This window comes from Podarcis pityusensis (assembly GCF_964106645.2).
Source record: "Podarcis pityusensis genome assembly, chromosome: 1".
NCBI classification, from domain to species: Eukaryota; Metazoa; Chordata; class Lepidosauria; order Squamata; family Lacertidae; genus Podarcis; species Podarcis pityusensis.
The window spans coordinates 38,898,129-38,917,893 of NC_138028.1; the positions used below are offsets into that span (position 1 = coordinate 38,898,129).

The 19,765-nt window shown below is 40.6% G+C and overlaps 3 long non-coding RNA genes across 5 annotated transcripts; 1 reads left to right on the forward strand and 2 right to left on the reverse strand.

Moving 5' to 3' along the window:
- Window positions 1-2,143: 2,143 nt before the first annotated feature.
- LOC308462493 lies at window positions 2,144-10,172 on the reverse strand. 2 transcript variants are annotated; one of them, XR_013979178.1, is made up of 3 exons: window positions 10,017-10,172; window positions 8,270-8,412; window positions 2,144-2,509 (listed from the first exon to the last, which is right to left on the reverse strand). It is a non-coding gene; the product is annotated as an uncharacterized lncRNA (long non-coding RNA). The 2 variants fall into 2 exon arrangements; XR_013979179.1 differs by lacking the exon at window positions 2,144-2,509 and adding an exon at window positions 3,677-4,036.
- A 28-nt stretch (window positions 10,173-10,200) lies between these two features.
- Window positions 10,201-18,142, forward strand: LOC308462515. Its single transcript, XR_013979191.1, has 2 exons — window positions 10,201-10,298; window positions 17,831-18,142. It is a non-coding gene; the product is annotated as an uncharacterized lncRNA (long non-coding RNA).
- On the reverse strand, window positions 13,184-19,264 carry LOC308462486. Of its 2 annotated transcripts, none has more exons than XR_013979176.1 (3): window positions 19,126-19,264; window positions 16,834-16,900; window positions 13,184-13,921 (listed from the first exon to the last, which is right to left on the reverse strand). It is a non-coding gene; the product is annotated as an uncharacterized lncRNA (long non-coding RNA). The 2 variants fall into 2 exon arrangements; XR_013979177.1 differs by lacking the exon at window positions 19,126-19,264 and adding an exon at window positions 18,421-18,802.
- Between the last annotated feature and the right edge of the window lie 501 nt (window positions 19,265-19,765).

The following is a 19,765-nucleotide window of genomic DNA, read 5'->3' on the forward strand; positions in this document are numbered from 1 at the left end:
TCAAAAGGAGGTGAATGATTAGAGATTGGAATGGCCTGGAACATCTCCCAAAAGAGCTGCTAGGCATTTGTATCTAAAGTGTACAACTAATGTACAGCTTCCCTTCTTCCTGTGAGTTCTGAAGTGACAGATATCCACAAAGACAGCTGTTTTATTTATGGAGCCATAGGGCCTCAGGTGCTACCAGAAGCAAATCTTCTGTTCCATGGGAAATGCAGAAAAGCTGATGGCATACATATTCAAACCAACTGCTTTGACATGTCTGTATTCAAGAGTACATGATGAGCTCATGGGGTTTTGTCTATAAGGGACACTTTGGGGCATTTCCACTTGGATATCAGTATGAGAGTGTTGTATTGTCCATATTGGATAAAGCAGCCACATGTCGTGCCCAAAAGTTCTCCAGTGCCTAACAAATCCAGCCCCCTTTTCCTGACACCTTCTACATGTTGAGGCCCCATAGCTCTGCATTAGTTCAGCTAATCACCTGGCACAGATAGCATTTCTAAGAAAGCTATCTTGGGGGTTCTGACTTTCAACTTCCTACCTAGCCACCTAAATTTTGTTTCCAGGACTGTATATCTAAATTACCCTGCCCTGTCATTGCTAATGTGCACCTTGACTGTTGACTACTGCTCGGCCTACCTTGATGGAGCATGGCATCTTGAACCTTCACATCAAGCAGGCAAGTCAGCAATGCAATTTACATCCCCCTATCTCACATAAAGCTATATGCCACCCCAGGCTCCTTTGTGAAAAATGGAAGGGTATAAATTAAATTAATAATGAATAGATGTAAATAAATTGATTCTTCTAATTATCAAATCACTCACTTCCAGGAGCCCCTAAATCTCCACCTACCCACCCTCAGAAGCCTATTCTCAGCATGAGACTCACTGTCCCTTATAAGGGATTATTCCCCTCTTCTTTAGAGCGACACTCTCCTTCTATGAGACATTAGATGAGTTGTCATCTTGGGAGCAGGGTTCCCAGAGGTGCCCTCCACAAACCTCTCTCATCTTCTCCAGATCAGCTACCTTGACTAAGAGTTAGGAGTTCACTGCACTACTGCAAGACACCCACAACTTCTATCTAAATAAATTTCTTGTTAGACGAACTTCAAAGAGACACCACATCTGGCTTGGATTTTTCCTGCCTCTAGTTCTCATCCTTGCCATCTGGGACATTATTTCAAGACTGAGGGCAGAGTAAAGACTCACAGCATGATTCAAAAGGACCTACTCTCATGTATAAATAAGATCAAATAGGAGGAAATGGTGTATTTTAAGATGACTTGTTGTTATGGCAGGGATGGGGAATCTGTGATCCTCCAGATGTTGCTGGACTACAACTCCCTTCTTCTCTGACCATTGGCTACACTGGCTGGGGCTGAAGGCTGTTGAAGTCCAATAACACTTGGATGGGCAACAGATTGCCAATGCTTGGCCCATGGTCTGGAACACAGGGATGTCTCTCTCCCTGAAATGGTCCCCCTATAAATTATAGGAATGCACAGCATCTTCTAGATACTGGCATAACCTCTAGCCCAGTTCAGGCATTTTCCCCTCACATGATTACAAGCTTCCAGGGATCTAAGAGCCTTAGTTGAGACTCCTGCATTCCAGGGGGTTGGACTACATGGGCGACGAGGTCCCTTCCAGCTCTGCAATTCTATGATTCTATGAGCTTTTGTGCTTAAAGCAAACTCTCCACTGCAGGTGCTATCCTTAAAAGTCATGGAGAGGTGTACTGATCGGGCACCAATGATGCACCTGAGAGGCATCAGGAAATGTGTTTGCATCATGCATTTGTAATCGTGTGAGTTGGATTGGCAAAATAGGGCTTTCCAGTCCCCATAATTAGAAATGTCCCACCTGGGTGACTTGTATAATTTAGGGACATTGAATTTTCAGGATTTGGACCAACATTTACCCTTGTCTCTAAATTACTAAAGGGGACTCAAGAGCAATAGAACTGGTTAATTGCAACACCAACAACCAGTAAACAAGTTACACTTCACAGCCAGCATGTGTGCTTGTGAAGACCTTTCAGGGTAGGGTCCTAGTTTTTAAGTTATACTGGTTAGTATATTTACATGCCAAAAGCTAAAAGGATGGGTCAGGTAAAAATATCATAACGCCACTTTTATAATGAATTAAGTACTTTTTAATGTGAATGGTCAAAAGAAGAGATACAGGTGGACTGTTAGTGCTAAATACATATAAAGGATGCTTGTGAAAGAATGGAATGCTAAAATGCTGTGAGATCTTTTCTTCAAATGATGGGCTTGCCAGTTCTGATGTTCTGAGCACACTCTCTTCCCAAATTTACTGCTTGCAGCAAAGATCCAATGGCATCATCAAATCCTAACAGGGTAACCATTGGTGATGCAAATCCATAAAGGGCTGCCAGAGCCACACTCAGGGGCCAAGCAAAACAAACCAACACAGCCAACCAGATGATACTCCACAGAAGACAGCAGTAGTGAGTTGTGGGTGGTGGTGCTGGGCTGGCATAATAAAGAAACAAAAAGATTTCAGTCAGAAGCATTTCAAAATACATTTCTACACTGAAATCATGTAGCATTTTTTTCTTTTTTCTTAAAATGCTCCAGCAATGAAGTTTTTCTCAGGGTCCACACAATACCCATCCCTATCAAAATGCCATCCCATATTTCCTTCCCATTTAATCTGGGTTTACTATTTCCCAGAGATGGACAAATCTGTCAATCTCAGTGTCTCCTTTTTCTAGTCGAGCTCAGTTCTCCACATTTCTATGTCAGCTGGCAAATTATTTTTCTTCATTAAAAGTCCTCATTAATTTTTTTCACAATTTTAGTTCAAATTCTTCCTGCTATGCACATTTTTGTGTGCAATTTTTCCTGATATATATGTTTTTGCGACCAATTTCCCAAAATATAATGCATTTTTGAATGCCACTTTCAAAAATATGTGCATTTCTATACACACTGTCCCTAATACAACATTTGTATAGACATTATTTGGTTGAAGAACTGCACCCCCAAATTCAGACAACTGCAAACTTCGAGGGATAATTGTGTTTTGGTTTGCTTATTGCTTTAGGAAGTACGAATTAGGAAGCTCTGTATTAAAATGTAAACAAACTAATTTCTTCCCCACCCCTACCACTTAAACATGTTTCACTAGTTGGCATGAAAATGGCAGGTTCTCTTCTTGTGTTTCTCACTTCCTGGATTTTCTGCAGAAATGGTAAATCTGGATTAAATGGGAAAATAATGTAGGATGGCATTTTGATGATGACAATGTCACATGGACACTGCACAAAGCTTGCATCCACAAGCAGCACCAAACCTACCAGAATCTGCCATGTGGAAATGCTCAATGTCTCCAACAGAAGCGGGTTCTACAAAAAGATATCAACCCTCCCCTTTTACCAGTGTGGAGCCAAATCTATTACCAGTGTGGAGCCAAATCTTGTTGCTTTTGGCACAGTCCACACAATACTATAATGTATTGTAAAATATGTCCTCTTATGCACACACTAAAATCCACGTTGGTATTGATTAAAGCATCAATAAGCAAATTGCCCATCTCAACTGATGATGTCTTTGCAAGAGTTTAAGTTGCAGAGGTTAGATTATTTATATAGTGATGATGGCTAAAATGGCAGATAGGTAAAAATATCATGAAACCAATTTTATAGTGAAATAAGAACTTTTTAATATAGATGGTTGAAAAAGAAGAATTACAGATCAGCACTCGTGATAAGATATAGGTAAAGGGAAGGGACACCTAATGCTGCGAGATCTTTTCTTCAAGCAATAGGCCTGCCCATTCGGACGTTCTGAGCACACTCTCGTCCCACATGTACTGCTTGTAGCAGAGACTCACTGATATCATCAAGTCCTATTAGGGTAATCATGGGTGATACAAATCCATAAAGGGCTGCCATAGCCACACTCAAGGGCCAAGCAAAAGCCACCAGCACCACCAACCAGATGATACTCCACAGAAGGCAGCAGCAGTCCATTCTACCAGCTGGCGGCTGTGGGGTGCTGACACAATAAAGAAACAAAAAGATTTCAGTTTGAAGCATCTTAAAGTACATTTCTACTGTGATTTCACATAGGGGGGAAACAGGTTTTCCAGCCAAGAATACGCAAACATATTATCAAGCAGATGAACTGCTTTTCCAGCAGATTCAGACGATTCAAAGCTAGGATTCCTTTTGTAGTCTGCAATAATCTGCTTTAAAGAAGCAACTTCTTGATAGATCATCAATGTTTTGCCTCCATGAATTCCAACTGCCTTGTCCCTCCCTCCATGTTTTAATTATATTTACATCCCATATTTTTTCCTAGTTCAGGTTGGTACATATGATTTTTCCTTCTGTCCATATTACTCTCAGAACAATCCTGTGAGAATAGTTAGGCTGAGACAAAGTGGTCATCATTGCCATGTGATCTTCTTAGCTGAGTGGAAATGTGAAGCCCCAGCCTCAGCAATCCTTCTCTGATACTCTGACCACTGCATCACACAGGTATATATAAAATATATGGGCTAGGAAGAGGACTAGCGGCATTCACTTGAAAAAAGTGGTAAACTATGTTTGGGCCCAGGTGTCTTCCCAAATCTTATAATGCTTCCTGGGCTGCCTCAGGTAAAGTTCAGTTCTGCATTGCCAAGGCAACCAGGGACTGCGCTCGGCTGTCGCAGTAGCTCCTTCCCATCTCTGTTTCTTGGTGGCTCCATCTTCTTCCGGATCAGGGCACCTGTCCCATTTGGCAACTCAAGGGTCAAGAAAAAGTTTAAAGAGCCTCTGTAAGGCCATGCCCTGGACACATTATCTAGGAATGCCACCAAGCTGAATGTAGATCAGGGTTGCAGAATGTCTGCTTATAAGGGTCAGTTCTGGCAGAGACTCTGACAAGCTTCAGAGTTTGGCTCATGATAATAAAGGGGCTGTGCAATGGATTGTCTCCATAAAAAAAGATGAGCCTAGATTGTTCCTTTTCCATTTTAAGGAGGGCATATTCCAGCAACATCAGGGAAGACCCCACATTCAGATAACGATGTTCACTTGTCTACTGCTCCTTGAAGTGAGCAGGGTCCTACCATGTGGGCAGGGTAAGGTGCGGAGAGGAGTCTGGCTAAGGGTGCAATATCATTACTAAGGTGGGGGGGCAGATAAAGGCTAAATTGATTATTATGCTTGAAGATGTTTCTAGGAACTGATTTCCCTTTATGTCCCCATTGTCTGGATTTGCTGGAGTGCTAAGAAGCAGTGCAGGCAACATTCTGAACAGTGAATTGTTGTCCTAGAGAAAGTATGTTTGTGCAGTTAAACCAGCCCTTGTCTTTTGAGAGACAGAAATGTGTGCTTCCCCAGGTGACATGATCTCTCAAGACCTACCAGTTCAAGAATTCTAAGGTGGCCACTAGATACTTTAACCCAACCCATCCCCCACAAAAAAGAGGACACTTATTTGCATCAAAATTGCATATGGTGATATATATTTACAGATGCAAATTCTTAAATAATTGCAATTATTTAAACAGAAAGAGTACATCTTACCCAAGTGGGCAAGACTGTGAGTGTGTTGAATATAGGTTCAAGGTCTCTGCTGCTTTCCCTTGATATGGTTCTTCAGAATCCTTCAGAAAGAAGTCACTAAAGGACTGGAAAGTAGGGCAGAAGGCCACTCGACAGTGTTCCTTTTGCACAGACAGAAAGGCAGGACAAAGTGCCATAATAATAAGGGTCACTCATCAAAAAGACCAATAAGAACCAGTGTTGCTATAGCCTGCCATCATTCGCTAGCGGGGCAAGAATGGCTAAACCACCTATTTTGTTTTGTTTTTAGATATTTCATGATTGTGCAGTGGGAAAATGCTTGTGTTCATATTGGTTCATTAGAACAAAACAAAATAAAAGCCTAACTGTTTTAAATATATATATTAATGTTTTCATTACAGCTACACATTATTTTCTTTTAAAAAACACTTAATAATATCACAAAAGATATTTGCTTGTGGAACATGTAACAAAGAAGAACCAAACAAGCAAAGTTTTCCAAGCAGATACACCTTTTGCCATCATCCTTGATGAAACATTGACAGGATATTTATTTATTTATTTTGGACCAGCCAAAAGTTACAAAATAGTCAGCTAAGGGTTGTTGAACTCTTCTTCAAGCCAGGTTTTCTTTCTTTTTTTAATTAAGCAAAAAGAGTGTGGTATTTTCTGGGACATGGTTTACTTTCAGATATGCGGAAGATGTAATTTTAGAATTTTTAAATATAAACTTTTTTTTCCTGTGAGTAACGAAATTCTATGTATTGGATGGAATCATTGTGTGTGTATAGGAGGGGACCCACATTACAATTGTGCGCTGAGCCCTCCAAAATGATGCTTGGATCATGGCAGTGAGGGGATTGAAAAGGAGGGGTGGCAGATGTGACCCTGAGACTCAGTCCGAATCTCTCTCTGTGAGACAACTATGGCTAGTTGCCCACCTACTGCAGCATCCTCTTCTCACAGTGTCCAACCAGATGACTATGGGAAACCTGCAAGAAAGACTTCATAACAGCTCTCTTCCAATATCTTTCCCATGAATGGAATTCAAATGTACAAGGGTAAATCTAACAAGAAATGCTGCTATTATGAGCAAGTTGCTTTGTGCAGGATTTATTTATTTATTAAAGCCATTTCCTTGAATTTTATCAATATTAAGCCAAAATAACCTTTTCTATCATCGAACAAAGAAAGGCACACAAAATACTGGAAGATACCAAATTTTTAACTAGTATTTTATCGTCTTGACCATTCTTGGTGTCCTTTTACATCTTGGACACCATGTTCAGCATACACACACATCATTATGCATTTTTAGCAGATTTTTGCTGCTGCTCTTTTCTTAGCACATTTTCATAGAATCATAGAATTGTAGAGTTGGGAGAGGGACTGCGAGGGGTCACCTAGTCCAACCCTTTGCATCGCAGGAATCTTTTGCCCAACATGAAGCTCGAACCCACAATCCTGAGATAAAGAGTCTCATGCTCTATTGACTAACTGAACACAGTGAGACTCAATTCTTAGTAGACATGCACAGCTTTATATAGACTACTCATTATTTCTCCCTTTGCTTAAACATAGTTCAGAAATGGGATCCAGGTAATGAGAGTCATAGCCCAATTCTATGCATGATGAAGGTAATTAAGAATGTAAGAAAAACCTCTGCTGGATCAAGCCAGTGCCCCATCCTGTCCTCACAGTGACTTATCAGATGCCTGAGGCAAACCCACACACAGGACTCAAGCACAAGAACACGCTCTGTCTGCATTTTCCAGCAACTGGTATTCAGAAGGCTGTTGCCAACTGTGGAGGCTGAGCACAGCCATCATGACTAGTAGGCATTGCTAGCATTACCCTCCATGTATTGGTCTACTCACTTCACTGATGCTTTCTCCCAGCTCATAGGATTGCAGATTTTGATCTACAGTTTATATCACATTCTGCCATTTCCTCTAGTAATCCAGGTAACATGTAATATGTACAGTGGTACCTCGGGTTATATACGCTTCAGGTTACATACGCTTCAGGTTACAGACTCTGCTAACCCAGAAATATTACCTCGGGTTAAGAACTTTGCTTCAGGATGAGAACAGAAATCGTGCTCCAGCGGTGTGGCAGCAGTGGGAGGCCCCATTAGCTAAAGAGGTGCTTCAGGTTAAGAAAAGTTTCAGGTTAAGAACAGACCTCCGGAACGAATTAAGTACGTAACCAGAGGTACCACTGTAACTTGTCTAGAAGTACTAAGATAAGAACTTTATTTATATTCTACAGTATATACCTTGCAAATTATACAGTCTCAAAATGTTTTGAACCCCCATGGAAGTCAGCTAAAAATGAGAAACTCGTTTTCCTCTCCAGCTGCTTAGGTTTCCATCAGTGCAATCTGATATATGTCTACTCAGAAATAAACCTCACTGAGTTCAATGGGACTTACCCCAGGTACATATGGATAGAATTGCAGTTTAAGGCACATTTGCCATATATAGCTCTTTGCCAGGAGGTATTAGTAGAGCTTACTCCTGAATAAACATGCATTAATTGGCACTGTAAATCCTGAAGACATGGCATTCTGATTTGTCTTTAAAATGTTTTTAATATGGTACTTACCTTCTTGCCTGAAATATATTGTTAGATTAGGATTAACACATCGTTCTGTACATGAAATGGAATGCATGAAATGTAGAGATTCTGTACCAAAACTAAGAGCCTATACCTTGGAGCAGGTTCAGGTTCCTTAGGAAGGAGTGATTCAGCAGCAGCTGATTTTGGCTCGGTAATGTCCTCATATGGGTCTCCTTCCTCTTCTCCTTCATCATAAGCAGACATTGCTTATCAAGCACGCTCCTTTCAAATATGCTATTAGTGAAACCAAATTTAAAGCAGCGTTAGTTCCAGATGAAAATAAGGTGTCAAACCTTTAAAAACATACTATTGCTATCCGTCAGAACATTCCTGCAAATGAAATTATATTGTGAGAGGGCTCATGTAGTTGTGGTTTATACAAACACATCAACCATGTTATCTGCATCCTTTCTATCCCCTTTCCCTGCTTAGCATTGCTTCATGATAAATAGACACTATCCTTCTTGACCAAGTGACCCACACTATTTCTTGATAGTTTTCTTTTTTGGGGGGGGGGGTTAGTTAATGTGAATTATGGAGTTGGAAAGAATTGACACTGCATAGTTTGATAGCCAGTGAATTCTTGTAACTGGCATTATATCTGGGCTATTGCAATGTTTTGTACAAGAGGCTGCTTTTGGCAATGGTTTGGAGATGACCGCTTGCCCTGCTTGGGGGTGGGCAGGGGTGGCTGGTTGTGGCCCCCCACTGTCCCCAAGGGGTGAAAGCCAGCCAGACCTCTCACAGCCAGCAGCTTGGGCTGGCAGGATACCCAACCACCCTGGAATTTTGAACTGCTTAATCATGGGGTGGAACCTGGCTGGCAGATCGGAGTCAGGAAGTCTTTACTATGGTCCGCCTCGGAATAAAAGCTGGCTGCACCTGGGTCACTCCAGTTCAGGACCATGATGGTCACATGACAATGCCACATCAAGTCTGACCCTAGGTAAGGGGGAAGCCATCCTTCTGCAGGATTAAGGCACTTGAAAAACTCCCAGATTATACTCCTAAACAATCTTTCTGGGCTGTCTTGCCAAGATGGGACTCAAGAGGCATGGAGTTAACTTTGCTTGGATCCTTTTTGAATGGTCGGGGGACTTGACATTTGGGATGACTTAGGGTTCTATTTTGTCCCCTGACATCTTTTTGACCAGATTTCTTTTGACATCCCTGTGAAACTGCTGTAAGAAGTCATCTGGAGTCTTGGGTTAAAATGTCAACTATGTGGATGACACATAACTCTACCGTTCATTTACATCTACCAAATCCAGGAGACTGAAAATTCTGAATGGAGGCATTTTGGGATGGATCATGAGGGCAAAGAAGTTGAAACCTGAGCCAGGTATGATGGAGGTATGTGGGTTGGCAAGTCAATTTAGGCAGTGGTTTGCAATTGGTTTTAAATGTTTCATTCCCTATGAAAACCCAAGTTTAGTAATTTTGGGGGGTTCCCTGTCCCCCACCCCCCAGCCTTTTTCATTTTTCCATTTAGGTCCTTATGGGGGGAAAGGATACACACACAAAATGGGAGTTGTTGTTATAGGGCTTCACATCTCTCTGTGTTACCTCTCTGCCTTGCTAATGTTGAAATAAAATGTTGGGACTATCATGTTCCTTCAAGCTTATGGTTCCCTAAGCAACTATAACATTCATGCTTGCTGGTCTTTACAGTTTACCAGGTTACTAAATCTCACCAGGTCACTGCTGGAAACAGGGTTACTATATCTATTATGAAGGGCACAACAGACTTGCAAACCACTTTGCCACTATTTGTTCTTATTCTTTACTCGCCCATTTAACTCAAAGTACATTTCTCACCAAATAAATAAATGGCTTACCTCGTATATATATAAATATCCCACAATTCTCTTTTAAAATGGCTCATTTAGTTTTCAGGTGTTCACTGTGATCTGAAGACATCAGCAGGCTTTTGAAGAGAAGGACTTTACAAAAAAAAATCCAGGCATCCCCTCATAGAATGCTTACAGGCTGTTCAAAGCATCATTGTTTCTAAGTAACCAGTATGATGTCACACTTAGGGAAATCTAAAAGACTAGAGTACCACTCCACTTCTCCTGTTCAGCCTTACTAGGGCACCTGCTCATGACAGATCAGAATAGGTAATTATGTAAGATGGGGACTAAAACCGAGAGTAATGTGTGTAACTGAGGTGTGGTGTGTATGTGTGCATTATGTTACCTAAACATCTGTCTGCTGCCAAATATTTGGAGGGGGCTAAGGTAGGGGCAGGCCTTATAACCCCTCTTTCTCCTTCCCCAACCACCCCCCAATTTTAGCCAAATCAACACAGTAGCTGAGGGAAGCTGGTACAAAAAGAAAGGATGTCTGGAGCCCTCTGTCTTCTCTATAATCTAAGCACGGTCTTGAGAGTTATTTTATTCACATGAACACTGGATGTTGTTGGCCTCAACTCTCATCAGCCCCTGCCAGCACAACCAATGACTGGGGATAATTGGAGTTGTAGTCCAACATCTGGAGGGCCAAAGGTTTCCTATCTGTGCCTTACTCTGCAATGTCATTGACTTTTTAGAGTGGGCTGTGTCTCTTTTCCAGGGGCGCTTGGACAAACCTCCAGTCATGGGTGACTTTGGGCCAGTCCCCATCTCTCAGCTTAACCTACTCATAGTTGCTGTGAGGGTAGAGTGGGGAGCGGGAGAGCCATGTACAGAGCCTGGAGTTATTCAGAGGGAAAGTGTGATATAAATTGAACAATAAATAAATAAAAATACGTAGTGGAAATTTCAGTATGTCATTTGACATTAAGACTTCATGCTCTCTTAAGCTGTCCTGAAATTCTGTTTCCCTAATGGTTCGTTTATAATGATATACTTTCACATTTATTTATTTAATACTTTTTTTTCCGAGTTGCATTTGTCATTTCAAATAATCTTTTTTTTTTTTACCTAAAGCTTATTGATGAATATCAGACCAATTAAAATGAGAATACGTGCTTTTATTTCCCAAGGAATGTGAATTGCACCCAGAGTAAATGTTTTTTTCTAATACTCAGAGATCACGCCCATTGTCCAAAAGAAGAAATATACTGCTACATGCAATCTATTATCTGTCTAACCTTTTGACGTTTCTTTTTGAGAACATTCAGAAGAGGGTTAACACTGCTGGAATGGCTGCACTATGCCTTCCTCTTGAAACTTCAGCCTTATCTACACTATACTTTAAAAATAGTAGTATATTGCTTTCAACAGTCGTGGCTCCCCACAAAGAATCCTGGGAGCTGTAGTTTATTAAGGGTATTAAGATTTAGGAAGAGAATCTTATTTCCTTCACTCAGGTATAAGTCCCATTGTGGTTTATCAGTCAATCCCTCTTCCCAGGAAACTCTGGGAACTGTAGCTCAGTGAGAGGAATAGGAGCATCCTAAAAACTCTCAGCACCATTAACTAGTTCCCAGGATTCTTTGTGGGGAAGTCATGAGTTTAAAGTGGTATGATGGTGCTTTAATTGTACAGTGCTTTAATTGTGCTTTTCAGTGACAGGGCAGAGAAAGGAGAAAAGTTGTTAAGTATTTAAATATTTATAAACTGCACTTTCATATAAAGTATAAAGGTAGTATATACAGTTCCCCTGTGTCAGCACTGCAAAAAGTGTTAGCATGGAGGTAGAATTAATGACATTGTTTTGAGAACAGCTGCATTAATATTGGAATGCACATGCAGATTGAAGTGATGCCTGACGGGAGGTCAAATGTAATAGAACTACCTCTATGGTAAGCATGTTGTACTATCAGGATGCATAACCTGGAACACTACCGTTGGATAAGCAGGCTTTGATAGGGTCCAATAATATAGTTTATCAGCTTATATGTGATACCTTTTCCTAGACAATCAGAAGCTTGCAAAAGTTAACCATGCTTTACAATTTCAAATTATGTGTTCTGTCATGTGGGGCTCTCCTTGAAGATAGTCTGGAGGCTGCAGTCCAAAACCTGCAGCAATGTCCAAAAAGCTCTAGCCTGGCTTTTGGCAAGCATAGGCAAATGAAAACACACTGCTGCTCAACTGTGCTAGCTACTCATACGTTTTCAGACAATATTCAAAGTGATGTTGAGAACTTTAAACCCCACTGTCATCTGAAGACTACACCAGATATCACCTCTCCCCATATAGGCCCATCTATCTGCTGAGGTCAACTTTAAAAATTCTGCTTCAGGTTCCCTTAGTTTGGTTATTAGTTTGGAGTATTAGAATTTCTGCAACAAGAAGCAGAGCTTTCTCTGTATTGCATTAATGTTATATTAAGGAACAATTCCTGCAGATTGTATATGTAAGTTTATCTCCAGCTTTAGAAATTTGCATAAGCCTCACATTTTTGTGAAGGCGTATGGATTGGAGAATCTTGTGGAGGTTTGGTGGTTATATTGTTTCAGGTTCTTCTTTTTGTTGTGCTGTTCTGGTGATAGGGAGCCCTCCAGCTGGTGCCTGACATGCAACTCCCATCAGCCCCAGCCAGCATCGTCAATGATCAGGGAAAATGGGAGCTGGAGTCCGGTGAAACCTGGACAGCCACAGATTCCTCATCCCACCCCCTTTTATATATAGTTTTTATATAAGAACTTATATAATTGCTTTTAAACTATGTTGGCTGCTACCTTGAGCATTGCAATTTTGCTTTATCGAAATATTATAAATAAGATACAATATGTTATGAAATGTCCCAATTCCTATTTTAGCAGGAGCATAAGCTAGAATAACCATTGTTTGTTCTAAAAGGTCAACAGACTGGGTGACAAATAAGGAAGAAACTCTCCTCTGCAGCTTAGCAAGGGACACAGAAAATATAAGAGACAATCTGATAACATTAACCATGATCTGACATAGATAATGGCTTCTGAGCTGATCATCTTGTGTTTAATGTGTTCCTCCAAGATAAATAGAATGTAGGCCTTTCATATTATTTAGTAAATACTGTAAAGGTTTATCAGCAACAACAGTAATATGAATTTAAAATGCAGTGTGCACAAACAGAAAGTTCAGGTAGCTTTATTATGTCTTATGGTGTTAACATACCTAAATAATTACATTATAGAGAACCGAAACAAAAACAATGGTTTCTAAAGCATATTCACAATCAAGTATAATAAACAATTAATACAGATTGATTTATACATTATTAACTGTATACAGAGATGCAAAATTCACTTTAGTGAGAGACTCAATTTTAAACCGTAGATAATTTATGGCACGAAGCAAAAAACACAAAACCAGAGAAATACAAATCTCATAACTCTCTCTCTTTCTGATTAGATATTTGCAAGCTGTTTGCATCCAAGTTTCTGAACATTCACAGTTTGAGAATCTGAGGTTCTGATTCAGATCTCTCCAGTTGCAGTGCATTACACACAAATGCAACATACATAGGAATTGTGTTTCAAATACAATTTGGGAACTTTATACTTTACTGATGAAAACCAAATATTCATATAAAACCTCATTGCCACTGGACAACAATACATGCTGGGTAATTATGGTAGTCTCGTTGTTAACAGAGAGGTTTTCCACTGCGTACATTAGTAGCACACACTTTCCCCACATGCACCCCCTTCAACAAAACTTCCCCAACATCATCTAGACCTATCAAAGTAGTTAAAGGAACTATAAATCCATACAGTCCTCCTAAGAATATGCTTATGGGCCATCCAATAAAGTACAGTACGATGAACCAAATTATTCCCCAGATGATACAGAGACAATCCATCTTCACCCTAGTAATACAATTAGTTGAGTTAATTCAATACGTTTTGATACAAAGGCATTTTATTTACTAGACTGTCAGATTACAGATTAAATTTCCTTTAATATTTCAGCATCTCTACAAAAATACACAGAACTATAAAGGAATGTGTTACAAATAAAATCCAATTATCAAAACATGAAAATTGAATGTGTAAATATATAGTTTTTGTATATGGACAGAATGGAAACTGGCATGTAGACAGTCATCTACTTTAATAAAGCTAGGATATTATAAAATAGGGATTTTTTTTGTATACACTCACATTAGGAGGGCATACATCACCAATAGGCAATAGTACCTAAAACCACTTTTATGCTGTTTATTAGCTGGTTAAAGGAGAACAAAGACTCCTCCTCATATTTATTTTTACTTTTATTTTCAAAATACAAGATTGCATTTGAATAATACTAGGCATAATACAACTTGTCTAAGAAGTGATATACAAGCTCTTTCCAAGGGACGAAAATAAAAGCATTTCACTCCACAGCTCAACACAACTTGATTCCTACAAGTTTCAAATGCAGTGTGGGTGGGCTTCCGGTTTAAAATGGGCTTCTTTAGATAGCTGTGTTATTATTCCATTGATTATGCCTTTGGGGTCTGGTATCATACAGGGTTGCCATATGTCTAGGAATCTCAAACATGTACTCTTTTGGGGGGGCTACATGCCAATCTGGGGGATTTTTACAATTTAAAGCAAATGTGCTTGTTTGGAGGGGTTAATTTTTGTGTGTGCATGCTGGCAGCTCGGGCTCAGGCTCAGGTGTGGGCCTGTCTTGGGCTCTGGCGCAGGCAACCCAGGCTCTGGCTTTGGCTCAGATTGCTCAGGCTCGGCAGATAGCTGGGGGATGAGCAGGCAATTGCTGTCTGGATTTTTACCTCTGGAAATATGACAACCCTGCTCTCATGATACTTCAGTGTTGTGGTGCATAAATTTATATTTTCTTAGTACACCTGTGATTATACATAAGACCACATTTAGAAATGATTACTGCATAGGAAGACCCATAATTATGAAAGCATTTCGAAAGCAAGCATATATAACTATAAAGGTAAAGGTAAAGGGAACCCTGACCATTAAGTCCAGTCGCAGACGACTCTGGGGCACTTATCTCATTTTACTGGCCAAGGGAGCCAGCGTTTGTCCGCAGACAGCTTCCGGGTCATGTGGCCAGCATGACTAAGCCACTTCTGGCGAACCAGAGCAGTGCACGGAAACGCCAGAGCGGTACCTATTTATCTACTTGCACTTTTACGTGCTTTCAAACTGCTAGGTTGGCAGGAGCAGGGACCGAGCAACGGGAGCTCAACCTGTCGCGGGGATTCAAACCGCCGACCTTCTGATCGGTAAGCCCTAGGCTCTGTGGTTTAGACCACAGCGCCACCCGCGTCCCTATATATAACTATACCTTTTCCTAATAATAATAATAATAATGATAATAATAATGATAATAATAATTTATTTATACCCCGCCCATCTGGCTGGGCTTCCCCAGCCACTCTGGGTGGCTTCCAACAATATATTAAAATACAGTAATCCTAGAGTTACTTTTTTAGAAGGAGTCAATTTAACAAACTCTTCTTGATGCCAGCTCAGATATCTAATAACAGAATCCAAAAAGTGTTACTTCAGTCCAGGAACAACATTAACTTTTGCAACTATGGAACATTATATCCAATGTTTGGCTATCTTTGAATCAGGCCTGGAAGTTAATTGACAATCCACACTGTTTTTTCATCAGGGCAACCAAGGCTTATTTAGGCCTGAACCCAAACTCAAGTAGGTCAACATAATCTGTTTCATCCAAGAGCACTTGCAATTGCTGCACTGAAATCTTCTCAATCACCTTTCTTAAAAGGGGGTATTTGTGACTTTGTGGTAGTTGTCACAAACTGATAGGTCCAGGTGTGCTTGTATTTTCAGGCGTGGTTGGATCACTGCCACTTTCAAGGTGGCCAGGACCACACCCTACTGCAAGGATGTGTTGACCACACCCTTGATCCATCTGGTCATACCTCCTTGGCAAACTTTAATAAGAGAGTCAAGGGTTGAGGAAACAAATGGTTGGCCACACTGTTGCAAGCACCTCATCCATATCTTCAAGCCAAATCTATGGAAACAGATTCCATGGTGTTACAGCAGATGTTGCACTGTACACCTCATTTGAGACTTCAGTGAATGTGGATGTGGTGTCAAGATTATTAATTAACTTGAAGATTCCAATCTGGATGAAAAGGCCAGGTTTAGATACAATTATTTTAAGGAATAATATACATGAATGAAATCCTTAGGCAGCTTTATCATCATGAACCTAAGCCAGAAATCCAAGGATATATTCATAAGAATGTATTTACTTCAATGAAAGATACATTCTGGAAAGTCTGAGTAAGTTAACCTGGTTGTCTCCTATGGAGATATGAAAGGTCGGGGGGGGGGAATAGAGGCCAGAAGGTGTGTGTGTGTGTATAAATATGGGCAGACTGATTTCTATGAAATACGCTAACAGATAAGATCAAGCATAATTTTTTTAATACATTTGTTGCAAGAAGGCATAAACTGTGGTGGGCTCTCAACAATCACTAACTTTTTTATTATTTATTATCTAAATGTCTCTGTTCTTCCTAACGAATCCCACTACCAACTCACTTCTTTGCTCTCTGAGAATATCTGATTCAGCACAGATGACACTTGTCTCAAAAAAGAAACAATTACTACCACTGCTGGTGATGACTGAAATATGTACTTAGTAAGGAAAATGTGATTTATTTATTAAAATAGGAAAAAAGATAACCAGCAGATAAAGTTAAATGGTCCAGTAATAAAATAAAGTATTCTGCTTAGCTGTTAAGTGCAAATAATAATAATCACCCCAAACTTACCTTTATGTTGTATGGAATTGTTGATTATAATGTCTTTGAAAATCTGCCTTATTTTTCCAAGCAGTTACTAAAATAGAAGTAAACAAGCAAGCTAAGGCAACACCCACAAGCAAAATACCAGAAGTATCTTACAAATACAGTGGTGCCCCGCAAGACGAATGCCTCGCAAGATGGAAAACCCGCTAGACGAAAGGGTTTTCCGTTTTGGAGGTGCTTCGCAAAACGAATTTCCTATGGGCTTGCTTCGCAAGACGAAAATGTCTTGCGAGTTCCTGCGGGTTTTTTCCCCTTTCCTCCCCCTTTTTCCCAAGCCGCTAAGCCGCTTATCAGCTGATCCGCTAATCCGCTAAACAGCTGATCGCTAAGCCACTTATCAGCTGATCCGCTAAGCCGCTTAACAGCTGATCCGTTAAGCCACCAAGCCGCTTATCAGCTGATCCGCTAAGCCGCTTATCAGCTGATCCGCTAAGCCGCTTAACAGCTGATCCGTTAAGCCACTAAGCCGCTTATCAGCTGATCCGCTAAGCCCGCTAAGCCGCTAATAGCGCTAATCCGCTAATGGGCTTGCTTCGCAAGACGAAAAAACCGCAAGACGAAGAGACTCGCGGAACGGATTCTTTTCGTCTTGCGAGGCACCACTGTATGTTTCTTTCTCCTCATGCAAGTCAGCTGATTTGACCAGCAAGACTATGCTAAGCAAAATGAGGTCATACACTGTGGCAACAGAAAGAAATATAATATTCATTAGTTTTCAAGCACTTCTAGTTGTAAGAAATGTTATGGAAATGTCTGGCAAAATGCTGGCAACTACGTAAGAATTAGGTACACACACAAAAGCATTGTTCTTAGTTATTTGAGTTTGTCTCCCGTATTCATGTAAAAATACACATCTCTTTTCTCCATTCTTAGCACATTTGGGTCTTGTTAGCTTGCTCTTGTTTCTCAGTAACACCCCATATCCATCTCATTCTCCCTTGTCGTCATTTTCATGCTCTAGAAGTTAGTAGCTGCAGCTGAATTGAACGCATGACAAATCCCGAATTCAGTCCCCATCATGTTCACAAGAAGCAAAAGCGAAGGAAGAAAAGGAATACTTCCCTCCCCTCCTCTGTTTAAAGACTTAATTCCCCGATACTTGCACTATTTGTGTGGATGTTACAGAAGCAGGGCCCGTTATTTCTCTCATGAAGGAGCCTCTGTACGCTGAGATATTGAGATGTTCCAGAGGAAAATAAAGTACTACTGGACTCCTGTGCTCAACAATGTAAAGAGCAAGTACACTGAATAATAAAGAGTCTGTGCCATCCTGGTTAATTGCTTATATTTTTGTTTATATCATATTTTTGCAAACAGCTCTCTTCCCCAAGTCAATTATTTTGTGTCACCTTCTCCCTTCTCTTCAAATCCCATTACCTCAAAGACAGGCCTTCGTTTAATTCTCCTCTTGCCCGGCAACCGAGGAGTCTCTCACAAATCATACCTGTCAAGGCATCCTCCACCTTACCTGTCCAAAGCTTGTGTGAAAGTCAGGCGCTTTTGTAACGAGCCTGTTACACAGCTTTTGCTTTATTTATTATTATTTTTTACCTCAGGTAAACACCCAAAGAAGCTGATTCTGTAGAGAATTCCTGCCCTCAAAGAGAACATGTGGTAGGCTGTGTACAGGCTACAGCTATGAAGGACGTTCCTTCCCTCAAAAGATTCTGGGCCTTGTCGTTTAGCCCTCACAGAGTCACAATGGTGCCGTTTCTCTTGGCTCTGCCAGTTCAAAAGTTTGTGGCTATAAATATGAAGGGCTGCAGGGACAATGGAGACTGGGTTGCCTATCCTCCACAGTAAAGCTTATTAAGCCAGTGCAGGAGGAAATTAGTATTTGTAACGGCTCAAAGTGTTGCTAAATCAAACACAGGCCGTCATTTAGAGTCAATATAGAGGCTGCTGCCATTACCCTGAAGAAACAAGACTAGACTGAAGCAGACCACAGGCCCTGTCTCACTCACTTATCTTAGGCCTCAGCTAAACACCCTTAATTTGGAAATATTCCTAACCATTTGGCTGATCCTGGATACAAGGCTAGAATTTGAACCAAGAATTTAGGTTTTTAATTCTTTCTTCCTCTCTGCAGTCTCCTCATAGTTTTGGTTCAGGCCACATGGTGCAATTTTAAGAACAACTACTCTCTCTCCCCGCCCCCCTCAGTTTTGCTCAGTTTTTTTCAGGGGAAATGGTTGCAAAAAATAGCTTTGTAATTCCACACACACACACACACACCCAATGTCATATATATAATACCTCTCCAAAAGTGAAAGGAAAATGAAATTTAGGCTCACAAACATATATGCAGGAACAGGCCACATCATTTATATCAATTGTGGAGGAGGAGTGGAGGAGTTTGGATTTGATATCCTGCTTTATCACTACCCGAAGGAGTATCAAAGCGGCTAACATTCTCCTTTCCCTTCCTCCCCCACAACAAACACTCTGTGAGGTGAGCGAGGCTGAGAGACTTCAGAGAAGTGTGACTAGCCCAAGGTCACCCAGCAGCTGCATGTGGAGGAGCGGATTACGAGTCTACCACTCTTAACCACTACACCACACTGACCCTTGTGTACAAATTAGCCCCTCAGTGATTTGATTCAGACTGCAATCCTTTGCACACTTACTTGAGTAAGAACTGTTGATGATAGGATATACTTATGAGAAATTATACATAGGATTGCACTGTTGGGCTATGGTGCTAATACTATAGAAGGCAACCCCATTGAAACAAATTTGGCTTCCTCCAAAGAAGATTCAGGATTGGGGTGTTATACATTATGAAACACAGTGTGAATTCCTTGTTTCATTTTTTTAAAACCCACTTCATTCTTCGATTCCTAGTTTTTCTATGCTGCTGCTGCAAATGATGATGATATTAATATCAAAGAACAGA